The sequence below is a fragment of the Gorilla gorilla genome, chromosome 19 (assembly GCF_029281585.2).
Source record: "Gorilla gorilla gorilla isolate KB3781 chromosome 19, NHGRI_mGorGor1-v2.1_pri, whole genome shotgun sequence".
NCBI classification, from domain to species: Eukaryota; Metazoa; Chordata; class Mammalia; order Primates; family Hominidae; genus Gorilla; species Gorilla gorilla.
This window is the reverse complement of record NC_073243.2, coordinates 83,257,719-83,277,203: the sequence shown is the minus strand read 5'-3', so window position 1 is coordinate 83,277,203 and position 19,485 is coordinate 83,257,719. Positions and strand designations below refer to the sequence as shown.

The following is a 19,485-nucleotide window of genomic DNA, read 5'->3' as shown; positions in this document are numbered from 1 at the left end:
CACAGAGTTTTTGTTTTTAATATTATACAGAGAAATGACTGAGTGAAATTTTGGGAGACACACAAATTCGTGTGTACAAAACTAATAATAAAAGACAAACTTTTTTGATAATTTAGGAATATTTTATCATAATCTCACCTATAGGAAAGTGAGTACAAAATAACGTCAGCTGTTGAGGCCCTAATCCCACAGGGAGTTGCACACGGGTAGACTAATGTATTCTAGTGTTTGGTTATTATATTCTTCAATTCTGATGACTTACTGCTTGGCTTATTAAATGTGACCAGTTCTTCTAGTGAGTATTCCACATTGGTCAAAGTTGCCCTAAGATGATTCTCTAAGAATAGGTTTATTTAGTGCACTAAGTCAAAATTAGATGATATGTGATTTGGAAACCAGAAATACCTACTTAAGATATTTGTTGAAAAAGGGTACATGGACAAGTCATATAAGGATGTAAGATACACATGGGAAAGAAATATGAGGTAGCAAGTGGTCATGAAATAAGTGCCATACGACATGAATTATTAGGAAAAAAGTAGAGGTGGATGGACTATATCTGAAATATCAAGATTATACAGTGATTTGGCATTAGAAATATCAGGAAAAACAGCAAAAACAGTGATAGGAAAGTAGCATAAATGAGCATTGGTACCAGGTTGCATTTATTCAATCACAGACATAGGCCTAGAAGGAAGATTCTAGGTCATAGGAAGGCAAAGCTACATTCTTAGACAAAGTTTGGCAAACTGTCAGGAAAATACTTGAACTCCAAAGGCTCATTCATTAACCTGGCTATAGTAACTAGTGTCTGAAGTGAAATTAGGGTGAGTTGTCGCTCTCAGATGGGGATTTAGCACTATGCAAAAGTCCCTGTATGGGAAGATGTATAGTGCATGAATAAACTATTGAGGTCTAGGTGGCCCTAATACTTGGTGTTTATATCTTTGTAAAAAGAGTCACTAAAGATGTAATAAAATGAGCAACTTTTAAAATCATCTATCTAGACCTGTAGTGGGGAAAATATTTGGATTAAATTTTAACAAGGTAACTTTGTTAGCGGACTGATGCTGCAGATATATGGGAGTTTTGAGAAAATATTTAAGCAAAACTAAAATATAGTCTCACTGAATTAGACCTGAGACACAGTGAAAATAAAAATGTGGGATACGATGTTCTCTAAATATGCAAAACCTCACCTTTGAAGAGGATTTATAGACTCTCAAAATCTTTGATGCTCCTCTACAATTAAAATATTATGTTACAAATGGGAAATGTGAGAGTTTTTAGTGTTTATATCACTTAGTCAATCAAATCATTTTGACAAAAATAGCATAGTGTGTGCTTTTAAAATAAATTTTAACATATTATTTAACAGGGTAATTTAAATTAAGTGTGACGGTTTGACTTTGCTGCTATAAACTTCTATTGATTGCAGAACTTTTTAAAATAAGGAACTGCTGTTACTTCTAAAACTCGGGTTCCAGATTGCCATTTGTTTTGTGTTCTTGTATTTTCAACTTGTACGTTGTGCATGCCAAAATTATTCAAATGATTCTTGTTTGTATGATTTTATCAGCAAATTTTAACACAGCAATTAGCATTAGGAATAATGTTCATTCTAATGCTTAGAGTTCTGAAGTGCTACTCTATCCTTGTTTGTATTTTATATTTCTGTGTTCATCAAGATATTTACTTCACAGTCATATTAGGCAAATAGAAATCTTAAATATAATTTCTACACGGAATTCATGAAAATGACTTCTTAAAGCCGATGGGATTAAAGATGTTAAATGTCTTATCTTCTGAGGGTCAATAGGCTGTATAAAAATCTAAAGAGAATGTACATTACATCAAACAATAATAGAAATACTCCATAAAATGAAACAGAGTACACATATATTAATATGTATAATTGTAGAGAGTTGCTATTTAGAATGTAACAACATCCAGTACTTTTGAAAACATGCGCAATTTCACTTGCAAAACTATTACTTTTATCTTCTCTGCTTCCTAGTTGACGCATTTATTCTACTTAGCTAATTTTCTAAAATAATGAGAGATAAAATTTTAATGACAGGTTTTATTTTATTTTTACTCTCTGCTACTAGGGCATATAAGAAATAGCTGAAAGAATATAGCAGTATTGTAACTGAACTGAAAATTAGTATTTGAAGAAAGACAATGAGTTTTTATAAATATATTATTTACTAGTTTCCTAGAGCAAGTAATTTGTAGTTTTCTTATATGTTGTTTTAGAGTCTCAGCAGTATTACTGGCTAAACAAATCAGCAAAGAAAAAAATACCCAAAACAAAATTTGAAAAATAGCTAAATCTGTTATAAAGAGAAAATTTCATAGAAAAATGTTAGGAAATTGAATAATATAAAATTCATATCTTCCCTATACAGATTCCACTAAGTGTTCACTATATAACATACAAGAATTAACCTTTCTAAGTTTAATTTTACATATTGAAAATGCAGCGATCAAATAAAATCTATAATAAGTGGAAATCTCTATCCACAGCCTTGGGTTAGTATTATCTTTTTTGTGAGGTGAATATATCAAGAGGAAGCCTAGATAAGAATTTTAACAGCTTTGATTAGGTATCATTGATATACAAAAACTGCACATATTTATCGTATACAACTTCATGTGTTTAGACATACAAACACCAGTAATAACCTCACCATAACCAAGGTAATAGACATATCTAGCACCTCCCAAAATGTCCTCATGTACCTTTGTTTTTATTCTTTTTTCTTTTTTCTTTGTCTTTTTTTGTGGTAAGAACATTTGACATGATATCTACCCTCTGAATACATTTAAGTTCTAGAAACCTGCCATGCAACATAGTGTCTATATTAGCAATATGATATTATGTACTGTATAAATTCTTCAAAGAGAATATCAAGACCAAAATATGATTTTTGTGTGTGTGTGTGTGTGTGTGTGTGTGTGTGTGTGTGTGTGTGAAAGAGAGTGAGAGAGAGAGAGTGAGAGAGAGAGAGACTCCTTTCATCCCCCAGGCTGGAGTGCAATAGAGCGATCTTGGCTCACGACAACCTCTGCATCCTGGGCTCAGGTGATTCTCCCACCTCAGCCTCCCAAGTAGCTGGGACTGCAGGTGCGTGCCACCGCACCCGGCTAATTTTCATATTTTTTTAAGAGACGGGGGTCTCACCATGTAACCCAGGCTCGTCTCGAACTACTGAGTTCAATCTATCCACCTGCCTTGGCTTCCCAAAGTGCTGAGATTACAGGCGCGAGCCACTGTGTCTGGCCTGATTTGGTATTTCTTAAGTCTTTTGCCCCTATACCTTTTTTTTCCAATTGTGTATTTGACTGATAGCAAGCCAATGAAAGATGAAGCCAGGAAAATAAAATAAAACTTGTGTGTGTGTGTGTGTGTGTGTGTGTGTGTAATATAATATGGTAACCCTGCTTAGAGTAACAGATTATCTTCCTATGTCATGACTCCAAAGGAAAGCAAATAAGTACTATAAGCAAAGTAAAAAACCAAGTAATGTAACACTATATATTATAGGATATTAATTTCAGTATGGCTACACATTACCTTCAAAAACTTCAAATCTAAAGAATTTGTAACGCTGTGCAGATGTTGGAATTAAGAAGTTTGAAGCTGCCTGCTTATTTAAGTATTAATTATATATTCAGTGGTGAAAATCTGGAATGTTAAATGTGTTGGTAACAATTTGCCTGTGGTGGTGTCACTTCATCTTGTTATTTAGCCAAAAAACCAATAGATTTCATTTCTTCTAAGCTTCTGTAGACTTTATTTTCCATATATAGCAATTGGTGTATTAACTTTCATGTTTAAAAATTCCATTTATGTTTTCATTCATATTCATGTTGCAATGCTTTTCAAGATACTGATTTTTACATTTTTGTAGCATATGAAAGTAAAATTATGAAACTGAAGTATGAAATTATTTTAATATTAGATTTAAAGTAAAGAAAAATATTAAAGAGATTAACTTTTGGACCATATAGATGACAAAACATACAGAGCTTTCTTTAATTATTAAAATACTTTGGAAAAATCTTCAAGTTTGTTTCACTATTAAAGTATCAAAAGTCTTTTCCTTGAAGAAAACATAGCAGAAAAAAATATATGAAAATATGTATTCATAAAATGAAATCTAAATTTGACTTTTAAACTTTAAATAAATTATTAATTGTTTTTTGCTTAATCCAGATGGTTTTTCAGTTTCTTAAATTAGTTTTCATGTTCAGATGTATCTGCTGTATCTTGCTGGAGTAGAGGGAATAGTAGAGTAGAATATAGAAGATCTGAGCTAATATCCTAATATTTCACTAATTAGCTGATTAATTTGTGACATGTGAATTTTTGTTTTCTAGACCTTAGGAATTGAGAAAGATGATTGTTGAGTGCTTTCTCAGCTCTGATTCTTGGGCACATCTAGGACAATTTCTGTGGCTTTCTCTTTTTGGGTTCCTGACCACACACATGTTGATGCTATTTGGCAATTTTACCCCATTTATAATCAAATATTTTCTATTTATTCATTAATATATACTTATAAATTTTAGTGGCACATATTGTACTTGATACTGTGTATAATGCAGACTAAAATATCTAAGCTAAAGCCATTTATGAAGAAACAGTCCCAATTTAAATTGAGAAAGCTATGGTTCTTGGGACTTGCTCTCTTTCTTCTTTCTTTATCTTCATTCTTACCAATATTTATCTCACCCACTCTCATCCAGATCTTTAAATACTGTCTTTACCCTGATTATTCATAAATTTGTATCACCAGATTTTCCACTTCAAATTCAAAGATCTCCGCTTGAAAAGACATTGTAAAATCAGCAGGACCAAACTGAATTTCTAATTTCTTATCAGATCTACTTCAACTTGCAGTCTTCCTGCCTTTGGCCTCCTTAGTCTCCCAGCCTCTTTCGCAAAAAAGCTTGTTATTCACCCTCTCTTGTTTTCTTCATATGCCCATATTAGATATTTCAAGAAATCTCATTGACTATAGTTTCAAAACATGCCATAAACAACCACATAACCTAACTTTCTTTGCCACCACCTAGTCAAGCTAGTTGATCTCATTGCTGAATTTCTATGATGTCCTCATAACTGACCTCCTTTCTTGCACTCCAACTCACTAGGGTGTATTCTCAATACTACACAGATAGTGGTCCTTCTAAAACCCAAATCGTATCATGTCTCTCTCTGCTCAAAACTATTCAGTGGTATCCATCTCATTCAGATTAAGAATTCTAGTACTTAGTAAACAAAAAAGCCTTATCATGATTTTCACTTTCTGTGTCTTGTTTATGAAATTCTTTCTCATTTCACATTGATTTTAGTTATTCCCATTATGCTCTTAATATAGCTTGAGTTTGTTTTTCTATCATGGTGTATATTACAGAACTGGTTTAATTTTCTCTCATAGAATTAGCCAAATTTCCCAATTTGATTACTCTCACTGAGTAATCAAAAAAGCTCTTTGTATACCAGGTTTCCATATATATATATATGGAACCCGTGTGTGTGTGTGTGTGTGTGTGTGTGTGTGTGTGTGTGTGTGTGTGTGTATGGGTCTTTAACTCTGTTCTATTTCATTTTTTGTTTTTCTCTTTCATTGCCATTATTACAAGTTTAAAATTACTTTCATGGTGAAATATGTAATATCTGTTAGGAACACCTTCTTTTTATTATACTGCTTTGCCAAATTTTTCTATACACTTTTCCATACATTTTAGAATATGTTTATTCAGTTTCTTAAAATGTTGCTTTAATTTTGATGGAAATACTAGTGAATTTAGAGATCACATTAGTAGAAATTTCAATATTTTAAAAAACATATTTTTATCCAAGGATTTAGGGAAATTTATCTAAAATGTTATATTCTTCTATATGCAGTTTGAATATAATGATTAATAATGCCTTTATGAAAAAGTGCTGTAAATTTTTTCTATTCTCCTGTTTTCCATAAAAGCATTTATAAGTTAGGGATTTTCTGTTGTTAGAAATTTGGTATATGTTACCTACAAATCTGAACTTTTTAGAAAAATTTCTTTTTTTTTCTTTACAGGATTTATTATCTTGGCATCTGCTTTGAAAAGGACCCAACCAAAACAATATTATATCAGCATAAAATCTAAGGGTAGGTTTCTTTTATATTACAGCCTCAACAAATTTGTGTAAGATTGGAATTTTGTCTTTCTTAAGTATTTGGTAAATATTTTAAAGCAATATTTGATCTCTGTAAAGTGATTCGGATTCTTATATGATAAAAAATTATTCAAATTATCAAATTCTTTTTAAATTACATTTGCATAGATGTTTAAGAATATGAGTTAATGGGTGCAGCACACCAACATGGCACATGTATACATATGTAACAAACTTGCACATTGTGCACACATACCCTAAAATTTAAAGTATAATAAAAAATAAAAAATTTAAAAAAAAGAATATGTATCTAGAAATATAACCATCTTATATGAATTTATTTGATCATTAAGTATTCATATTTTTATTGTATTATTTTTAAATCACTGAACAACTCATAATTTTATTTATTTTTAGTTCCAATATTTGAATTTTTAAAACTTAACAAACTTTTGATTTATTAATATTACTTTAATATCCTGATATGTATTCAAAAGATGCTTCTATTTCTTTATTATATTGACTATATTTTTGGTGGATGTTGTTTTGATATTGCTTTTCTTATTTCATAAAGTTCATTCATGGCCAGGCTTGCTGGCTCATGCCTGTAATCCCAGCATTTTGGGAAGTTGAGGCAGCAGGATCTCTCGAGCTCAGAAGTTTGAGACCAGCCTGGGCAACATAGTGAGACTTTGTCTCTAGAAAAAAAATAGAAAAAATTAACTTGGCATAGTGGCATGTGTCTGTAGTCCCAGGTACTTGGGAGGCTGATGTGGGAGTATAGCTTGAGCCAGAGAAGTTGAGGCTGCAGTGAGCTGTGATCATGTCACTGCACTCAACCCTGGGCAACAGAGTGAGACCTTGCTTGGTGCTAGTACAAATAAAGCTGCTATGAAAATGAAATTATAAGTATTTCCAAGGTTATATAGTTTCATTTATCTTGGGTAAACACCTAGAAATAGAATGGTTTGGTCATATAGTGGGCATATGTTCAACACTGTAATAAACTGTCAAACAGTTTTCCAAAGTAGTTGTATCATTTGTGTTTTCATCCACAATTAATGACAGTCATAATTTTCTCTATATCCTTGCCAACACTTGGTGTGATAATTCTTTAATTTTAGACCCTTTGATAGGTTTGGAGCAGTATCTCATGCAATTTTAACTTGGATTCCCCTAGTGTCTAATGATTTTTAGAATCTTTCATTTTCATGTTTAATCTTGTTCAGTGTATCTTATTTTGTAGTGTATCTGTTTACATCTTTTCCTCATTTGTTTTTGTTTCTTTAACTGAAGTTTCAAAATCATTTTTATATTCTAGATAAAAATATTTGCTTCATATACCATTAAACTATTTTCTTCCATTGTATAACATGTATTTTCATTCTCTGAACATGCCTTTAAAGAGCAGAAGTTATTTTGTAATTGTTTATTGAGGTGTGTTGGTGTCATACATTAAAAAAAACCTTTGCTTCACATAAATACAAGATTTTACTTTCATATGTTTTGAGACAGTTGTAAATTTTATAATATTTAAGTCTGTGATATATTTTCATTTAAATTGTGTATTGTTATATGATAGTGCCTGAATATTTCTTTTTATATTAGGATAAATTTTTGAGTCAGAGTACCAGTTAATACAAATATGTCTACTGGGGTTTTCTCTGCTACTGTAGAGAAATACCATGTGTTTATTTGTGTACATTGACCTTGAACTCTGCAGTCTTTCTAAACTTACTCATTAGTTATTTTGTAGATTCTATCAAACTTTTTACATTGATGGTAAAAAGTTTTACTTCTTCCTTTCCAATCTTTATGTAATTTATTTGCTTTTCTTATCATATTGCAGTGGATAAAATAGCTAGTATAATATTAAATACAAGTGGTGAAAGCAAACGTCTGTGTGTTTTTCTGGACTGGGAAAAAACTTTTGGTGTTTCCTTATCAAATAGCTTTTTAAAAGCTAAAAGAGCTTTGGAGAGAATCCTAATCAGGTAGAAAAAGTTTCCTTCTTTTTTCAATTTGTAAGAGATTTATGAAAATGGATAATGGGTTTGACATCCTAAAATTAGAAAAGTTTTTATATCTATGTGATTTGCATTTTTTTAATACTATAATTGGCTTCTGGCCTTATAGAATGAGTTGAAAAGTAGGCATTCCTCCACCTTAGAATTCTATTCTAATTATACAATATTAGCTTTCTTGTCAATTTATGATACTGTAATCTGATAAGCTGCTTTTTTCTCTAATAATTTATGTATATTAGCAATAATCTTGGACTTTTTTTTACATTGCAAGGCCTCATTTTTTGTAGCTTCGATCTTGATGTAAACGCTCAGAATTATAAAACAACAGTTTGGAGTAGTAAGAAATGTTAACCCACTGTTATTTCCCAGATGGAAAGCATGTCATTCCACTTAGAATAGAATAATGGGGGACTGTTATTTCCATAAGCATAATATAGCAGGAAAATTGTGTGACGAGATATATGATTTTACTTATTTCCCTTGGTTTTCCTAATCTTAATACCCACCAATCATGCATTTTATGACGTTGCCTTTGATTTACAAAATTTAGTTAAGGAAATGAAAATAAAATTTGAGATTTTCCCAAGATGCTTGATTTTCTCTCAATGTTCTCAGATATTTTTCTAAAGGTATAAAACACTTCCTATAAAAAAAACCGTCACACAGGTTTTCTTTGAATATGCGCTTCTGTATCAGCATATGAAACTCTTGGGAAATAGACAATTCACAGTCACCTTCAATATTTCTGAAAATGTTCCTAGAGTTCAGCCTTGCCCAGTACTTTTCTTGAGTTCTGATAGAAAAAGCAATAGTACACATATTCACCATGGAATACTATGCAGCCATAAAAATGAACAAGATCGTGTCCTTTGCAAGAATATAGATGGACATGTAGGCATTTATCATTAGAAAGCTAATGCAGGAACAGAAACCCAGATAAGAGATGTTCTACCTTGTAAGTGGGAGTTAAATAATGAGAACACATGGACACAGAGGGGACCAACATACTCTGGGGGCTATCAAGGAGTTGAGAGTAGGAGGAGGGAGAGGAGCAAGAAAAATAACTAATGGGTACTAGGCTTAATACCCAAGAGTTGAAACAATCTATACAATAAGCCTCCATGACACAAGTTTACCTATGTAACACACCTGAACATGTACCCTGGAATTTAAAATATGTTGAAAAAGAAAAGAAAAGGTAATAGTACATTCAGTTGCTTCAACAACAGATAACAATGACTGCTACCTAGAAACAATCTGCATTGCTTCCATCCCAAAAATAGCTTGGCCAATTCTACATGCTAGATTCACTTACTTGTGATAACTATTTTTCTACCATTCGTTTGTCTCTTAATTTGCAATATGTGCGCGTGCACGCACACACACACACACACACACACACACACACACACACACACACAATGAGCCTGCACATGCATATGCATCTTCCAGGTCTTGTCACATGCTCTCTTGCGATATATCCATGTATAAAAACAAAGATCTCTGACTTTTGGAATACATATTTACCTTATGTTCTTGCAAGCATATTCGGAAGTATAATTCAGAAGTAATTTTATTGCATATAAAAGAAACAAAGCTTAAGATTAGAGGGGAGAATCATGGGGAGAGAGAGAGAAGAGAAAGAGAGAGAATACGCAGGGAAAGGGGGAACTAAAGCCATTCTTCAATGTCACTAAGGTACTTCCTTTCTTCTGGTCTCTCTCCCTCTTTCTCCTCTGTACAACTTTTATCATAATTTCATGTCTGTTACCTTGCCACTATCTTGTCGGCATAGATATAGTCAGTTTATATCATCCCAATGTAATAATACTAAATACATGAGATTGAGAGATTGTTCTTTGCTACCACTTTATTACATAGCCCCAGGTTAGTATGCTAATTATGTAGGTTTGAATCATCTGGCCATCTGTGTGCCAGTACCCTCAGCTGGGTAAACTTAGAACCATAATTAGGTGTTTTCTCAAATCTCCTTTTGGTCTTACAATATTCATTCTCGATAACTTCCAATCAAATGGAAGAAAATATTATAAAATATTATGTTAAAAATTATTAAATAATTTATTATTAAAACCAAAAATAAATATTAGCTAGATGTGGCCAGTCACGTTTCTATTAAGACATAAGCCATTCATTAAGATATAAGCTATAGTTTTATGTGGCAGTTTCCAGGAACTTTAAAAAAACAATCATTCGGTGTATACTCTAGCTTCTCTCCTTTTTCTCTTACATACATCCAGATTGCTTTCTGTAATGAAGATTTTGTCTTCTTAGACTAGGAAGATGAAGAAAACATCTTAAAGATGAAAGAATAGTGAGCCATGGCCCATGAGAACTTTGAAAAACTTAGCCTTGAGTTCATTTCTGAAGTTTGCATGAAAGGTAAATAAGCTTATGTCTTGAAAGCTACTGTTACTTTGACTCTCATTCTCTTGCTGTTGAATATAATTTAGTTGATAGTTAGGTAGTTTTTGAAACACAAAATCTTCCTTTTTCTTTATCTTTCTCCAATCTGAAAATCAGATTTGCCAATTATACCTTAAATATGTATCATTTTTAAAAAATCCTTTCTAGGCCGGGTGTGGTGGCTCACGCCTGTAATCCAGGCACTTTGGGAGGCCGAGGCGGGTGGATCACGAGGTCAGGAGATCGAGACCATCCTGGCTAACGCGGTGAAACCCCGTCTCTATCAAAAATACAAAAAAATCAGCCAGGCGTGGTGGCGGGCGCCTGTAGTCCCAGCTACTTGGGAGACTGAGGCAGGAGAATGGCGTGAACCCGGGAGGCGGAGCTTGCAGTGAGCTGAGATTGTGCCACTGCATTCCAGCCTGGGCGACAGAGACAGACTCCGTCTCAAAAAAAAAAAAAAAAAATCCTTTCTATATTTGTCACTACTATGTCATAAGCCATCATAAGATTCATATGAACTGTGAAAATTATGACTAAATTTTTTTCTTCTAAAATTTGAATCATAAAGTTTATATCCCATATGACAGCCAAAGTGCATGATTACAAACAATCCAAAAGATGCCATATTCTAGTAATCAATATTCACATAGTTTCTAGCTGCAAAAAGAAACCCGTGAAGACTTTACATTATTTGGCTTTGATTATATCTACAAGCATATTCGCAAATATTTTGCTTATTATACAGAACCATGAATAACACTTTTCTGTTACTTAAAAACACATTTCTTTCTGCTGTAGAGACCTGATTGTGATTGTTCCTTCAGTGTTATCAAAGCAAAAATTGTAAAAGACAATGTTATCCAGGCAAGACAGACTGTATTCAAGGCTACCGTAGTAGGTAGAGAAGCCAGAATTTTATTCTGAGGTCAACGCTACTAAAACAAAGAGCTGGAAAGATTTCAAGAACTGAAGTGAGGGATTTAGGCCATCTACCTTTGCTAATTGGCTTGACCTTCAGGAAAATAAACTTTCTCTCATCTTCATGACAAGACAGTTTTACCACTTAGAACTGGGAGCCTGAAGTTAGGCTGAAGTTAGACTGCTATGTTGCCACATAAGCTAGGAGCTAGAGGTGTTATCTTTCTTGATGTTTACATTTCATAGGGATAGCTCACAGTTTCTTGAAAAAGACTTTTCTGGGTTGTAACACTGACAAGAACTTTTTAAAAAGATTTACATCTCAAAGAAGAAGAGAAAGAATTTACAAGTTTTCTAAAGTAAATATTACAATAAAACATAAGAATACTAAAAGATGAGATTAGCATTTAAATCTATAGAATGGGTAAGGCAAGTGACTCTGCTTAACATGGGTAGTCCTGTAAAATCCACTGAAGGCCTGAATAGAACAAATCACTGATCCTCCCCTGTGAAAAGTAAAGATAGAATTCTTTCTCTATGACAGCCTTTAGACTGGGACATTGACTTTTTTCCCGCCTGCAGACTCAGAGGGAATCACTGGCTCTTCCAGGGTCTGAAGCCTGCTGGTTAATGAACTGAAATGACGACATCATTTCTCCTTTCGCTCAGACCTTTGGGCTCAGACTGGAATTAAACCATCGGCACTGCTGGCTCTGCAGCTTGCCAATTGACCTGCAGATTTTGGGACTTGTCAGCCTTCATAATCCCATGAACCACTTTTTTAAAATCATAAATCTCTCCCTACAATAAAACAGGTTGGCATGCATGCCTTAAATAGACACACCCCATATCCCACAGCTTCTGTTTCTCTGCACAAGTCTAATACACACGGTAAAAATATTTATTCCATTTTCATAAGAGAAAAGAAACACTGTAAAAAGCTGTTTTTCATGACTTCTGTTTTTTTCTTAAAGTCTTAAATTAGTTCATGTAAACTCTGCCAGAGTGAAAGGCCGACAATTTAATGAGGTAAAAAATTAAGCATGTCCTCCATTCTAGAAGTTTTTCAATTAATTTTCAAAGATAATAAAATATATCAATGAAATAATTTAAAAAGTTTATATCAGTAATAAACATAAAATTGAAAGTAAATATAATTAGTATATAAAATTTAACAAATGTGTTTTAACTTGTCAAAGAAAGAAGAAACAGCTTGATGATTGGTGATGAGTAGCAGGTGGTGAAGAAAGGGTATGAAATGATCGTCATTTGGAAAGTGATAGTGTCAGGTGATTAAATCAGGGATTCTTGCAGATAATTTTTTTTCTCTGAGAGACTTTGATGAATGTAACCCACTGATGTAGGCTTTAGCAAATGCTAAAAATTTTTTTTTAGCCTAGGCTTAAAAAGTCATTTCAAAACACATTCAAGAAGCTCACACACATCACAGATTGATAATGGATGTTACATCATTATCACTCAGTGTATACACACACAAATACACACATATGCACACACACACTTTTTTTAGATTTTTTTCAAAACCCAGTAGACAATTGAAAATTTTTCTGATATTGTCTGACTAGAATCTGTGGTATTGAGTAAATTTGAGAATGGTTTGGCTGAAATTGTAATGATATTATAGCAATTCTTAAAGCAATTGTTCAGTTTGCTTATCAAGGAAAAAATTATTTATGCAAAAATGATAAAACTTTTCTTAAAGGTTTTCTCCAAAAAGCTTTCAAATACCATTATTTCAAAAAGTTACTGAATAAACAATTTGTATGTGTGGTAAATCTATATGTATGTATACATTTAATTTCCTAAGACTTCTCATCAAGAAAAAAAACAGTACAGAGGATCTCTAGGATAGTGTCAAATTTTATTTCAGGAAATTGTCAAATGAGCTACTGTGTTAAGCAAGGAAATTTTTTGCAGATTGCCCTGTGTCTCAACTATAATGATATTTCCTCATGACCTTTTGTTACCTGATTGCTATTACTTACTGTGTGTGCTGTATTCCTCTCAAATTAATCCCATACCTGTTTTTGAATCATTTGCACTTAAGTCTTGTCCTTGTTCACTTTTGTTTCCTTTGCCTTATAATTTTCTCCATAAATAGGATTTAACCCTCACATTAAGGTTCTCCATAGAAATAGATGTAATTATATCTATTTCTCTGAAAATAGATATAATAGATATATTCTAGAGAAACACATATAATTTTATATATGTATATTTTAATAATATATAAAGCATGTACCATAAACGTATGTATATATACACATATGTATACCTCTGTGCATGTAAAACATATACATATATATGCAGAAAGTGAGTGAGAAAGAGATTTTAAGGAATTGGCTTACATTATTATGGGTGCTGGCAGGTCCGAAATGTGCTGGGGGGACCAGCAGGCTGAAAACTCTGGCAAGAGTTGATATTATAGTCTTGAATACAAAGGCAGTCTGGAGGCAGAATTAGTTCATATTCAGGTCTTTTCTTATAAAACCTTTAACAGATTGGATAAGACCCACTCACATTATGGGAGGTAATTTGCTTTACCCAATATCTTATTGAAATGTTAATCATATCTGAAAAAAATGCCTTCATAGCAACATCTAAACTAGTGTTTGACCAAAAAACTGGGTACCAGGTCTACCCTAGTTAACATATAAAATTAATCATCACTGTTCCTAAAAGCTGCAGTATATCAGTGGAGTCCCACTGTCAGGGAGATGTGCCAATAGCTAAATAGAGAGTATCTTGTTGCATTATTGTATGAAGCTGCTTGTTGAACCAAGAAGATGCAGAATCCCTGCCAAACATCCATCATCCTTCTCCAAACTTTACTTAATGTGTAGTTTGTATGTAACTTAAAAAAATAGTCTTTACAAATTTACCCCCTCTCTTTGGAATATCTCCATAACGTTATTGTGGAAGGTGCAACGAGAGGCTCAGTAACTGCCTGCAGAATCTGTTACAAATTTGTATTTGTTCCTTTCCAGGTTTTGAATTTACACACACACACAACTGCACCCACACATATATACATCACACAGATTATAAACCAAAAATTGACTGAGGCATGTCTCAATCATTTTAGAGGGTTATTTTGCCAAGGTTGAGGATGCACCTGGGGAAGGGGGGAAAAAAACAATCACAGGAGCATCTGTAATCTGTGCTTTTCCCAAAGACAATTTTGAGGACTTCAATATTTAAAGGGGAAAGAGTAAGCAGGAGGGGAAGGAGGAAAGTAAATAAAAGCAGGAGGATAGGCAATGGAGACAAGTGGGTTACAGTCTCATGAGGCTTTGATTAGCACTCAGGGAATCTACGTTTTACGTGTAAACAGGTGGGTAGAGGAAAAGTCAATTATGCCTTCATCTAGTGCCCAGGAAATCTGTATTTTACACGCAAGAAACTAAACTTGTGAAAAGATGGAGTAGAGGAAGAAGTCCATTGTGTGCTCACCTTGACGTTGGTAGAGGAAAGATTTCTAGACTTGACCTTGCCCTCTACCTGTGAAGATAAGCTGGTAATTTACATTGTCAGGGTGAGAGTCAACAGAACTCTGTTTTAGGGTTAGTTTACAGGGGGGATATGCATCCTGAAAGATTTGGGGCCCACAGGGAATTTCTCTGTGAGCAATTTGTGAGAGAGGCCATCTGGGAACTGTGTTGCCTTTTATCATTTTTGGAACCTGGCTTATGTTTGAGGCTATGACACAAGGTTATGAAATTGCAGTTATCTGTTTGGGAGTGAGAGGAAGACCATTTTTTTCATGATTCAAGTTCCCAAGCTCAACTTTCTCTTTGGCACAGTGAGTTTCTGGTCCCAAGATTCTATTTTCTTTCACAATATTCTATATTGTATTATAAATGACTTATATCAATAAATATATATCAATGTATGTTTGTATAAAATTAATAAATTATAAATAAATATATTAATTTATACATGTAAAATAGTGTCTGTGTGTTTGTGTATGTCTGTGTGAACACATGTATGCAAATATTTCTGATGTACCTAATAACGATTTTTCATTTCACTGTCTTGGAATATCTGATGAGGTAATACATGTTTCAGCATATCTGAAACATGTCTTCTTTCTTTCTTTAATGTCTCTTCTTTTTTGATGGCTTTATGAGCCCCAGAAATGTTTAACACATAATAGGAAACCTTTTCTTTACACCACATGGTTGCTTTGTTTTCTGTTATTCTGAGTCATATGGCCACTGATAATCTGGATGTACTAGAGTCATGATTCCTTTATGGCAAGAAAGGAATTCTTGTGTTCCGGGGCTGTACTTGTGGTCACTTGTGCAGTACAGAAACCCATATATGCTGGTAGAAAAAAAAAAAAAAACTTTCTCACTTTTAGAGTTCCATTCAGTTATGACATCATCTTGCGAGAGAATGCTTAGGTTCTAAATAAATACAACTTTTGCCATATGATTTGTTGATTACACACATATGTATACAGGAATATTCCCTAAATGCAGTCACAGTGTCAACATAGCTTGACCTAATCAATTTAAGTGTTAGCCACATTCTAAACTGAAAGTATATAAATGGAAATTTATTATTTTAAATGATGCCTGAGTGGAAAATTTTTAAATTCTTGGATTTTTTGAAAGAACTTTATCACTTTAAACAATGACCACTAGCTGCAAGGAAAGAAGACGAAGTTTGAATAGCTTCTGTCCCTCTGCTTTCCCTTTTCCATTTGTAAGAAAGGACTCTGGGGTTTTTACTGTTACCTGATCAATGACAGAGCCTTCTGAGGACATTCCAAGACAGTACACAGTCCTGTGGTCTCCTTGGAAATCCGTATAGATAACATTTCAAGGACAATACCACATTGATTTTGACTGGATATTCATATAAACTTTTTAAACAGTTGAGTGATAGAGTTAACCCCTTATCTGTAAGTTTTGAATTTACATTGTTTAATTCCATGTACAAAACCATTTTTCCTCCAAAAAAATGACGACTTGACAAAGCATCAAATTTTTTATTTTGCTCTTTTTTTTTTGGAGACAGGGTCTGACTCCATCACCCAGGCTGGAATGCAGTGGCGCAATCACAGCTCACTTCAGTCTCCACCTTCAGCGCTTTTGGTGATTATCTAACCTTACCTTAGCTCACCTGAGTAGCTGGGACTACAGGTGTGTGCCACCATTCCTGGCTAATTTTTGTATTTTCTTGTAGAGATAAGGTTTCACCGCATTGCCCAGGAGGGTCTCAAAGTTCATTTTTTTATCCAAGTTATTTGATATTCTAAAGTCTTCACTATTCTGTGAGATTTATTGTTTTTCAGGGTAAATTGAAACTACTAGGTTTTAGAATTTTTAAAACTTGTAAAATGCATTCATTTGTTCTAAGCATTATATTATTTTTCCCCCATATTATCATCATTCTTTATTGTACCATGTGACAGTTTCCACTATATCCAACCTCAAGTATTGTGTCATGTATACAAAATTTCTTCTACTATACAGTATATATCATATACCACATATCATATATACATACATATGTTCATTCTATTATATAGTATATACATTTCTATCTATACTTCTATCTATATATTTCACCTTTTGTGAAATATACTGTAAATTATATTAAATTCTTTATTTTTCTGCACTTTGAGTTAGTTCCTCAAGTGTATGACTTCCTTCAACACATGATTTTTGGTACTGATATGTCTATCTCATACTGCTTCACATATTAATTGATTGTATCCAATGTTTTCTTATCCTATTATTCAGAACAACCACTGATATTTTGATATTTTAACTTTTTTCTTCTATTCTTAGCATAATTTAGTATATTTCTTTTAGCATTTCTTAGCATAATTTCTTTTAGCATTTCTTAGCATAATTTAGTATAATTTCTTTTAGAAAAAGAAAAACTACAGCATATATTCAGCCATCTGTATTGCCTAAAAGAGCATTAACTTCCATGAATTTATCCTGGGTTATGTACCAAGTTGGTGGTGATTTTGGATCTCCCTTCAGCCTAATATTGATAATAAAGCTGATAACTTCTTGGGCATTGCACAAAATAATCACTGATTGTATCAGAGTGAGTTTTAAATCAGCCAATTCAGAGTTTCCTGGGGTAGGTTGAGGTGTATCTATAGGCAGTCTATAGGAAAAACAATTTTGGCAGTAGTGGGTAGTATTTAAAGAAAAAACATATTATCTTGTTATTTATAATACAATAAGCTGTATCTTCTATCATCAAACTTTACCTGAATAAAACAGCTTAGAAGGTTATGCCAGGACCAGGTTTTAGGAGCACATGCAGTATGTGATCTTCTCAGTACCTTGAAAATTAAGAATAATTATATTTATATTAGATTAGTCAACATTTTTATGAATGGCACTTGGTACTCTTGTCAAAAATTTAATACCTTTTTGCTTTACATGAAGCATACCTTAGAGGAAGAAAAATACACGCACATTTGCATGTGAGTGTTTGCGTGTGTGTGTGTGTGTGTGTGTATCTTGAAGACACAGCCCTGCTAAGTTGTAATATAGCAGAATGTCTTGCTCTGTCTCTCATTCTTTATACCCTTATTGGCCAGGCTACAGCAGGACACTCAACTGCTTTTAATGACTTTCATTACTCCCTCTTATTTTCCAGGTTAATGACATATTGAAAGCGCTAATGGCATAAAATTTTCAAGTAGCTCACATATCGTTCATGAAAGAGGCAGTGTATTTTACTTTATAAGCACATAATTTTTCCCAGTGGATTAACTGCATCATTTTGCTGCTTTGTAATTTCTCAGTTTAATTGTGGAAGTTTTTTAAAAAATAAAAGCTAACAAAGCACAGTCTCCCAATTGAAGATGTGGTTGTGAATGTGGCCATATTCCATGTCACCTCAATTACAGCTTGAGGTGGTCATATTCCATAATGTCCCCCCAGTGATGGCAGGAGGTATTACATAAGCTGGGAAAGGGAATATGGAAAATCAGAGATGTCAATCTGCTACCACTTTGTTTTCTAAAATCCTGTGATATTCCAAATCATTAGGACCCACTAATTAGAATAAACAAAGGACTAGAAAAGGTGTAAAATTATTGACATGAATAATGTTTTTCTATTTTGAGTTTCGTGAGTCATCTCTCCAAGTGCAACTTATAGAAAATCATTCAATTAAATTATATTCTAAAAATTCAAAAAAAAAGTTTTACTCATTTAATTATAGAATATTTACATAAACAAGAAATGATACTATTTCTGAGCATGCCTTTTTGAATCATATATTCTGTCCCTTTTTCTCTTTTATGGTGCTAGAGACACTGACATATTCAGAGTTATTTTAGATAATAAAAAATTTTTGAAGTGCAAGAAGTTGAAGAAGAGAATAATATTATATATACAGTCAAGTCTTAAGGAAGAATAAGAATTGTTCCTCAAGCAGGTTTCCTGGAAATTAACACAGTATTTATCAATTGAGTCATAGTTCAAGATACAGCTCAGCTTTAGGAGCCTATTATTTTGTCAGTTCTTTAGCAGGAGTTGAGTGTTACACTAGTATCTTAAATCAATTTTGTTAGAAGTTTCTTAGTTAATGCTTTCTGTGAAAGTCTTAAAGAGGTGTTCTCATCTGCATGTAGATATTCAGCTTTTCCAATACCATTTATTGAAAAGACTGTCATTTCTCTAATGTGTAATCTTGGTGCCTTTGTCAAAAGTCAGTCATCTGTAAGTGAATAGCTTTATTTCTGTGTTCTCTATTATGCTCCATTGCTAGAGCCCTATCTTTCACAATATGTAAAAATAAACTTAAAGTGGATTAAAGACTTACAGGTAAGACCTGAAATGATAAAATGATAAAACTACTAGAAAGACAATACAGAGAAAATGCTTTATAAAATTTGTCTAAACAAGATAAACAAGACTTTTTTTTTTTTTTTCAGAA

At 33.0% G+C, this 19,485-nt stretch overlaps 1 long non-coding RNA gene across 5 annotated transcripts in view; it reads right to left on the bottom strand.

Moving 5' to 3' along the window:
- Nucleotides 1-19,485, bottom strand: part of LOC109023830 (uncharacterized) — a 255,758-nt gene that overhangs the window by 138,472 nt on the left and 97,801 nt on the right. For all 5 annotated transcript variants that reach the window (XR_008673358.2, XR_002003282.3, XR_008673359.2 and 2 more), the window contains exon 2: nucleotides 17,804-17,878. This is a non-coding gene — a long non-coding RNA (uncharacterized lncRNA). The remainder of the gene's footprint in view (nucleotides 1-17,803; nucleotides 17,879-19,485) is intronic.